The sequence below is a fragment of the Fragaria vesca genome, linkage group LG5, assembly GCF_000184155.1.
Source record: "Fragaria vesca subsp. vesca linkage group LG5, FraVesHawaii_1.0, whole genome shotgun sequence".
NCBI lineage: Eukaryota > Viridiplantae > Streptophyta > Magnoliopsida > Rosales > Rosaceae > Fragaria > Fragaria vesca.
Window position 1 is genome coordinate 15,358,050 of NC_020495.1, and position 10,120 is coordinate 15,368,169.

A 10,120-nucleotide genomic window follows, 5' to 3' on the forward strand; every position below is an offset into this window, starting at 1 on the left:
ACCAAGAATATTGTTGGTCTTTTAAATTTCTCCATGCTTCTGTAAGTTGCAGCAGCCGCAGAGCACTCCAAGCACAATCACTCTCAGATCTCATCTTCCTCAGGTAAAACCCATCTCCCTCTCCCTCACAATCACCCAAAGGTTTAAGCTTTTCAATTATTAGTGTTCATTTGCCAATATAATTCCCAGCTTTAGTATTTTTTCCAGATTCTGTACTTACTCCAAACCGTCACTGTATACCAGCATTGATACCTCTTTGTTCTCAATTTAGCAGTTATGTACTTACTTTTGTTCTCAATCAATGGGAGCTTTTTTTTCTGTTCACGTCTCCTATGCATTTCAATTTCCAGTTGATAATGTCATTCAGAAGTGAGAAATTTTTAAGATGACAGGTGTGGAACACATGCATACCTTGATTGGTTGTGGAACACGTGCATAGCTGCTTTCTTTGCTTTTACACAGTAGTATGCATGTTTGATGAAATTTACTTTGAATACAGAGTATACAATACTTAAAGAACTTGAACTTTGCTCTCATGCCCCCAAAAGGATCAATACGGCTTTGATTACAACAATAAATTTGTAAAGTGAATATAAGTTGCATGTGATTCCTCTGCGTTTTCTTATTGATAGAGAGTGAGAGATGAAACTTGATTTTGTAGCTTTGTTGTATGCAGCGATTTGAAGTTTGCAGTTTTGTCAGGTTATGGGATTCAGAAGCTCAATGATTCTACATTGATCAAGGGGAGGGCTTCATTATTCGTTTTTCAGGTTTCAATTTAACTTTTATTTTTTTTAGTCTGCAATTTTTTTGTCGAAATAAGATTGCTTTTTGGGTTCTCATTTGTACAGTATCATTTAGTTGGTTCGAGAGATCCTGGATGAGTGCAGTTTGGGAAATTTAACAGACAAATAATGCCTATTAAATTGTATTTCCATGTTTCATGAACTTCTTGGGTTACTTCCAATTTTGTTCCTTGGCAACAATGGTTTGGAATTTGTAGCTGAAATTAAGCTCCGTCATTGATGACAAGTTGCTGTGAACCAAGAAAGAGGACAGGTTGTTGATACAAGTGCAAGAAATATTGCTTGAATATAACTTTTGTGGAGACCGCTTTTTCTCTTAGATTTTTGTTATATTGGTAAATGTTGTAGTATCTAACAAAAAAGATCTGCAGGAATAATTGAACATTTGTTTTAATGCATGTGTGAAAGACTGACTGACATTGTTGTTCTATTACAGAGGCAAAATATTTGGGAAGCCATCTCAAATATTGAGCGCCTTGCTACTACTTTCAAAATATATGCTGAGGAATGTAGCTGTGATAGAACGTGGCCGAGCCACTATAAATAACTACATTACTCATGGTTTGAAGCAATGCAAAGTTAGGATTAGTTCGACTGCGTTGCCGCATGGGACTTCGTTTTATGTCCTCTGATGAGGTAAGTCTTCCTGACTACTAAGCTTGATTGATGGTAAATTTGGTGTCTCAATTTTAATATTCCTTTGCTTTCTTAGCCAGGTTATTAGTGTCCACAGTGAAGACTTGATACTGGAAGCTTTCAAGAAGATGAAAGATAATCATAGTAACCGTCTTCTAGTTGTAGAAGGAACAAAGAAGCAAATGAGGTAATGCCAACATCCTGATATCTCTTCACTTGCTGCTCAAACCCGACCTTTTTCCATAGTTACGTGGTAATCTTCATCATGATTGTTGGCCATTGAATGACAACTTTCTCTTTATTTTTATCAAACTATTATGATTATGTTTGGCACTTGGGATGAAATCTGATTGGAATAAATAGTGAGGAAAATTATGGAAACAAGAGTTATCGGGGAACTTAATCCGTTTGTGCTCACTGCCTTTGTATTAGAACTAACAGCATGTCAATGGTTAGAAGTCAGGACTACACACTATTGATTCAGCTTTTTTCTTTTACTCTTTTAGATAACTGAGATCTTTGATTTGGTAAGAAGGCTTCACAAATTAATACACTGTCATCATCTTCCAAATTTGGATGCAACAGTCATTTGTTTAGTGCTAATTTCAATCTCACAGTGCTTGACTTATTAACAAATTAATATTAAATACTATTTCATTGTTCTTTTATTTCCTTATACAGTCAACTACTAAATATGAGAGTTGTTGGCCTTTCCTTTTTCATTTCAATATAAAATATATTCATTATGTAATTAAACATCTTCCGGTTGTTCATGTTAACAGAGGTTTGCCTACATTACAATTATACAACAGTAATGTATTATGAGGTGAATTATATGGTGACCTGCAACTTATATCTTTTTTATGATGTTAAAAACTACAACTATATCTGACTTTGTCTTCTATTACAATGTAACTTTTATCTTCTAACTATGATTGTAATGCACGAAACTCTATCTTTTGTGCTGCTAGATTGCATCTTCCTATTGTTTTGCTTTTAATTTGTTTGCAATGTAGAATTTATATTATTTCTATTGAAATGATGCCTCACAATCATAGAAGCTTCAATCTTTCAAGTCTTAAGTCTGTTTATCATTTTAAATCACTGAACACTGAAGTCTTAGTCTGTTATTATTCTATTCCAATTATCATCTTCAATCAATGAACATAATCAGAATAATGTTGATTCCTTATTAATTATCTTCTTTGGCAGTGAGGATAAGATAAGGTAATGACGCAAATATATTTTGATTGGTTTGGAATTTTTTATGTTGGTATTCTTGGCATTCAAATGGGATTTTTTTACTGTTCATATGACCATCAGATCTCATATTCATTTAGTGTAACAAATTATATCACTTATCTCTCTTCATCTTATATTCCAATGGTTTCTTTCGTGCAATTTGATGGTGGGAATATCTCAAAACTGGAGCAGTTATTTTCTCAACAAACTACAGTTACAGCTTCTGCCCACCAACTCCAGTTTCTTCTGCAGTTCTACACTAGCATTTTGTAACTAAAATGTAAGCCATGTAAAAACTTGACTACCTTAATAATATGTACATTTCTTGCTATTATTTGGGTCTCTTTATTTTCACTCTTATTTGTTATTCATTTTGTAACTTCTCTTTGCAACATTTTTCATTTCAAGCAAGTGGCAACGTTTCTTTTACTGCGATTATTACATTTGAAGCTTGGGAATAAAAGAGGTATGAACCCGCAGCAAAGCGCAGGTTTACTGTCTAGTTATTATAAACTTATTGACCAAATTTTAGTTTACACAATATCTTACATATTTAAAGACAAATATTAACAAATTATGACAAACCAATATCCACATGTCATTTGTTACTACAATTTTACCAGAATACCCTTCACTACATATCAATTGTTACTGTCAACGAGTAGCACAGTAACACCCGATAAATAGGTGATATTGCAATTTTTTTCAGGCAATTCTCAGAAATCAAATAAAGCTGCTACTGTCGTAATAAGAGACCTTCATAAAACTGCTACTGTCGTCATTAGAAACTTTCTGCTACTAACGACAAAATGGCTACTGCTACCGCGAATCTAACTGCTAATGTCGACTTTTACTACCAATATGTCTGCTACTGCTTACGTTTGATACGCATCCCACTCTGCTACTACTTACTTCTGCTACTCAACCCACTGCTACTGCCTCAACCATTCTCCTCCATTTTCAATGCATTACCTCAGCCTAATCATATAGCTCCATTTTCAATGCATTACCTCAGCCTAATCATATAGCTCCATTTTCAATGCATTGTCTTCGTCTGACCTCAACCTCCCACTGCTACTCAAACGCTCAACCCAATCATATACCCAAACCTGAACCCCCAAAATTCAACGACAATTGAATTAATATTCTTTGAACAAGAATCGACTCATCTTCCTCCTTGACGGCGTTGATTGCTCATGTCATTGGCCTCATATCAGGTAGCTTTAGTAGCAGATTGGATTTTGACGGTGGTGGAGAACTGAGGAATATGTACAGTGAGACCGAAAGGGATCCGTGGAGCCATCGTCATTAGGGCAGAGCCATCGTTGTTGAGGAAGAGCAGTCATCTTCGAGGCGGAGCCGTCGTCGCCAAGGCAGAGCCATCGTCGTCGAGGCGGAGCCGTTGTCGAGCCTCGTTCATCGTCGATGTTGAGGAGTCAAGCGTCGTTGGCGAGCGTCGTCCGTCGTATATGAGTGTCGTCGTCGAGCATCTTCCGTAGTCGAGATGGCTGCTTCGCTTCTTACGTTGGTATGAGAGAGAGAGAGGAGAGAGAGAGAGAGAGAGAGAGAGAGAGAGAGAGAGAGAGAGAGAGAGACATAGAGAGAGAGAGAGAGAGAGAGCAATAGAGAGAGAGAGGAGCAAATCTGTGGTGATGGGGTCTTAAAAGAAGATAAAGGACGAGGTGTGTGCTTTTTGATTTAGAGTTAGGCATTTTAGTCATATCATATCTACAATTTAGGTCAAGCCTGTTGTTATTAGTGTTGGGATTGAGTTCATGTCCTAATTTGTATAAGAAATATTGAATGTGGGTTTTTGTGTTTTTAAATTTGGTCAGTTCCTTATATGTGATTTTCTCTTTACAAAATTATTAGTCAGTATAGAGTATAGACTATGGAGTTGTGGGTTTAAATAATTTTTTTTACAATTACCATGTAGGAATGAAAATTAATTTCAATTGAATTTTGATGGATAAGTTTGTATTGGCAAAGCTACGTACTATTGGTTTTGTTCTCTAGGATGGTAATGACAATCCTTTCGTAGTTCTCATATTAGTGCTCTAAAACAAAGACCGTCCAACTTGTCTAGGCGCTCCACCATGCGCCCTAATAGCTTAACAAAATTTATCAGCCAGTCTATGTTCCTTCTAGCTGCTGCAAGCCTACCCGTCGTTTTGAGAACACCTAGCGAGTTCTTAAACCTTGGTAGTTGCATTATATTGGATGAATAAAGGTTTTGGTGGCTGACGCTACAACTTTAAGAGAGGGTTTCCATATTGTTTCCCCTGGATCAGCGTATGCATCTGGTCGTTGTTAGAGGTGACTAGAAAATTGTTCATGTTATCTTACTAGACAAGCGACCCTCCATAATGCATCAAGACTTTTCACGCAAGACATACTTCATCTGGCTATCAGCATTCTTTTCTGTGGTATACATTAACGAATTAGCAAATCTAGCTCATTGTAATCTGTCTCTAGGAGTTTGGTTTTCTTACTTTCCTCTTGATGTGTTTCCGTCGATCCATTTAGATTAACTAGGAAAGATGTAGTTATGTTGTTTATATATTCCATATTGAATAAAAAAAATTCTCGTTTTCGTCAATTGACAATCACCTTAATCTCCAATAAAAAAATCAACTTAATCTCATTTGCAAAAGATTAATGTTATCGCAATGGGTAAAACTCACATATCTCCATTTTGTACAAAACTACCTTGGCAGTCGACACTCCTTCCTATTCTATTGATGCTCCAATCAATCTTTGCTTAAACGGTTCTACAACAATTGTGACTCACTTTCTCCTTAAATTGAGTTGCTCCCGCTAACAACTAAACAAACGACAAAAAAATGCTCAGTTCCTTCATCAAAACCTCCCTACCAAAACCCAAAAACCCTCCACCTCCTATTCGCCACCTTAACTCCTCCCTCGCCGTTTCCCCCAACCAAAGAGGCCGGACTACTTCTCCGCCATCCACCACGTACATCACCAACATCGTCCGAAGCTACCATCAACTAGCTCCACATCAACGTCGACTCCGCCACCAAGTCCCTCCGCTTCTTCAAATGGTCCTGCACCCACCACCCCACCTCCCTCGAAACCGTAGAGCTCGTCAACTCCCTCGTCCCCGCTCAAAAAAAATACGACTCTATGAATGGTCAGTTTGATCATGCATTTGATTTCTTAGTGGGATGAAGGTCAAGAGATCCTCCAGTCGGGCCGGTGTATACCATGTTGATAACAACCATGGCCGGACGTGAAGGCTGATTTGTTGAGGCTGCGAATTACTATATAAAGATGACTGAGGTGGGGTTGGTACCGATTTCGCGGTGCTTTGATTTTGTTACAGATGGGTTGAAGAATTATGGGAAGCATAATCTGGCTAGGATGATTGAGTAAATAGAAGGTTCTCTTAGGGGTTCATGATGATGGTTGTCTACCCTTTTTTTTTTTTTTCTTTTGGTAAGCAGAATAAGAGTTATTTCCTTGTTCTCACCCGAAAATTTATTGAATAATCAAAAGATAAACAGACAAGGGGGACCATGCCAAAACCTTGCCACACATGAATAAAAATACAAACTGACATGATTAACTACAGAGACAAAAAGCAAACAACTGCACTGACTATTACAAACCAAGAAGCAACAAATTAAGATACACAAACCAATGATAGAAAAAACTAAATCAAGAAATACGATAGGATGACCGCCCATAAAATTCATTACAAAATGGAGTGAGAATGAACGGAGGCATTGCATCCCACCAATGAAACCCATTATGTTCTGCCCCAAAATTAGCCAACCTATCTGCAATTGATAGATTTTGGGATGGTTGAAGGAGATAGTGGGCAGTTTAAGTAGTATGCATTTTGGGATTGGTTTGATGACGATGGTCTATTTGGAGATTTGGCAATGGATGATGTTCAAGGTTTTGGGTTGATGACTAATTGGTTGTGGAGGTCTTAGTGATTTGGCTACTGAATTTGGCCTTTTAAATTTAGATACTCATGTCCAGGACTTTTGGGACGCTAATGATTTAGATTCTAAGAAACTGCTTCACTGCTTGCCTACTTCAGTGGTGAATAAAATTCTCAGCATTACTACGTACTGCTATTACTGGTGATGGAGCTGGTACATTGATTAAGTAGCATATATATATATATACTTCAAAAGGGAATTCTGGTCCTTCCACTTCTGAAATATTTGGAAGCCTCCAGTTTCCCAGCATTGAAAATATATACATGGATTATGATGCAAGGAAGGCTTGTGACTAATGACTACATGCATATAACAGGAAATTAACTGATGACAGCTAGCTCTTATATAGATGATACCAAATCCACTAGTATTTGGAGGCCCCAGCATTGGAAGTATTTACACGGGATCCTTGTGAGTTGTGACAAATGATCAAACACTCGGCTTGAAATTAACTGATGACACTTGCTGAGTTGCTGCCCTTCTTGACCTTGTCCAGGGGCTGAAGAAAATCATGAGTCACTTGGTGACTGTTCTAAAAGCTCTATTCGAACTTCTGTGTGTATTACTCTTCGAGGCTTTAATTAATGTGATGATAGGTAACTTCTGTGTTAATTGGGACAGTTGGCTTGCTGCTCACAATCATCAGAATTCCTTCCAATTTCATGATCCGCCTGGAAAATAAAGATTCATGCCTTCATGTATGTTTCTGGTTTCTATGGAGAAGACTAGAAGAGTGAGAATTTTTAAAGCTGGTTTAAAACTCCCTAGCCTACAGGTTATTTTGGGTTAAGCTATGTACTGGTTTAAGGAAGCATTAACGTACTGCAATCCTTTATCTTTTTAATATCATTCCTTTATGATCTAGAAGCAGTTTTGATATATACTTCTGATGACCTTTCCATACAAACGGTGTGTTTTGTGGATAACATAGATGCCTAACTAAGCACACCAGCTGTAACCTGCAATATCACAAGGAATCTGAACACAATAATATATGAACATATGTAAACGAATTAAAATGAAATCAAAGTGTTTATATAGAATTACAGATCAAGAAATCGGAAAATATCATTGCTTTCAAGTTACGTCAATTTGAACTTGCTCAATCTGTTTAACAGAGACCTTTCAATGCAACGGCATTCTGTGTCCAGTTGCTGTTAACAAAAAAAAAAAAAAAACTAATTCTCTCCTCTAGGTCAGCCTGGATTCTTCTGTTTAACGTAGCAGCTATACTTCGTTATACTTATACGTCTCTTTAGATTCCTCGTTATCTTCATAAACGTATCTCGTTTTTTTTTTTTTCTACAACAATGATATATGCCATTTATTCATTGCTTAAACTACCATCAAAAGGTTACTTCATATATATGTTGTCATTCACAAAGTCTGTTTAATAGAGACCACAAGCATCATGACCGGTACCTTCACTATGTCATACACGTATCGTTAAGATTATACGAACGTGAACATATATGCTATGTACACCTATGTACATATCATGGTTAAAGCGTACTACAACAAACTCTGTACGCACTAATTAAACTGATACATTCATTATGGTTCCCAATCCGTGTTTGTATTCTCTGCATTGTTTGTTCTGTTAATTGTCACCTCCGGTTGAATGAGACAGAGACACAGGAAAGGTACATACGTATCAGATGGCAACATATATATGACTGGTTTTGTAGCTGTACCGCTATTGATGATGGACTGGAGAGTGTATGTATGCAGAGATCACAAGAACCTGGATGGTGTACGTATGTTCCTTTCGATTGAACTTGTACGTAGTTGTGACATTGCAAACGTGGGCAAACGCCAATCGAACTTGTAGTTATAACAGTATACAAAACTATATATGGCCACAAAAGACTAGCTAGTTAGTAAATCAACAAACTCGATCATCCATGGTCCTCAAGTTTTGATTTCTGCAGTAAATTTATGATTCTTTTGAACTATACATGCAGGGTGACAGACTGAGTGACAGGGTGTTGGATAGTCGACATTCCATTTACGTTCAAGTTGGGACTATAACTTGAACAAAGGAGACGTACGTACATGTGTTACATGATAATGACGGTCTTGCATGGATTTGGAGTTTTGAACAAATGAACACTACAGTGGGGTTTCATGCTTACCATACAGTACACTGATACACAGTATATATAAATCGACGGTAAAAAAAACATATGCCAGCAACATTATTCCAAATATTTCAGTTTGTCATCCTAAATACAATCAAGTCCAATTGGTCCATGTTGCTTGACGACGTCGTAATCTCGATCAAGCAATTGTGTTCGTCTCTGGGAGACTGAACTTAGGGTTGATTTTGCTCAAAATTCCCAGCGGCACCCCGTTGCTGCTTTAATCAAACCATTTCCCAGTACAATTAGTTTTGAATGCCCTAAATGCGCGACCAGCTAACCACATCGCTCCTTTTAGCTCCTTACTGGAGTGGATCAAGTGCATTGATTGATAGGACTACGCAGTTAGCTCATGCAGTCATGCATGGATTACAACCTACCAGGCTACTATACCTAATACCTTCATAGTACCTAGCTACCATCATCATACCTCCACGTGATTTTGATTCTCGACTCAGGCTACCATACATTCATAATACCACCATTGATCGATCGGGACCCCAAAAATAAATACCAAGTCATTAATCTGTATAGAGAAGTTCCTCTATCATCTGCAATGCAATCCTTTCCTCCTCGGCCAGAAGAGCTTGGTTTTCATGGGATAATTGAGGAGCACTAGTACTTTCAGCCTTCTCCGCATGTAAACCACTCTTCTGTCCCAGCTCCACTATCATCAGCCAATTCGATCGATTCTGAGCGTGGCCCGGGGCGCTTTTGCCAAACACCGATTTGGGAATTCTCGGTGTCGAGCCTGAGGCAAGTGAAGGAACCAGACGTCAGAGACTTGCAGCAGTTGCGAAGCTTGGCGCTGAGGATTGCAGACAATGAAGAAGTACTAGTACTACTGCTGGAATTGGAATTGATATTGCTATTATTAGCAGCTTCAGTTTCAGTTGTAGTGACTGGAAAGTTTGTTTTGGCATTTCGGCCGCTCATCAGAATTGCAGCCTCGTCGTAGGCTCGTGCTGCTTCTTCTGCACTCTCAAATGTCCCAAGCCACACCCTCCTTTTCCTGCAACATAAATTGGTTAATTATAGTACGTAATTAAAAATCCAATTTCGCATAAAATGTTGAAATGATTCCTTGAAGTGGTAAAATTATTGGTAAAAATCAGTTGATGTGTAACATTCTAACATACCCTAGCCTTACCGCGGATTAAGAGAGTTGTCATTTCATGGTATTGTTTTACCACATAAAGAAGACTTAAAGCAGCAATATAGAAATTCTAACTAGCCAGTACGTATTGAAAATTGAGTAAATGAAGATACATATTATAACATATCATATATATATATATATATATATATATATATATATATATAT

General features: G+C 37.6%; 1 pseudogene across 1 annotated transcript in view; it reads right to left on the reverse strand.

Moving 5' to 3' along the window:
• LOC101298521 overlaps positions 1 to 10,120 on the reverse strand; it is a 20,796-nt pseudogene that overhangs the window by 10,322 nt on the left and 354 nt on the right. The window contains exon 2 of the transcript XR_184811.1: positions 9,334 to 9,808. The product of XR_184811.1 is annotated as a TMV resistance protein N-like (transcript). The remainder of the gene's footprint in view (positions 1 to 9,333; positions 9,809 to 10,120) is intronic.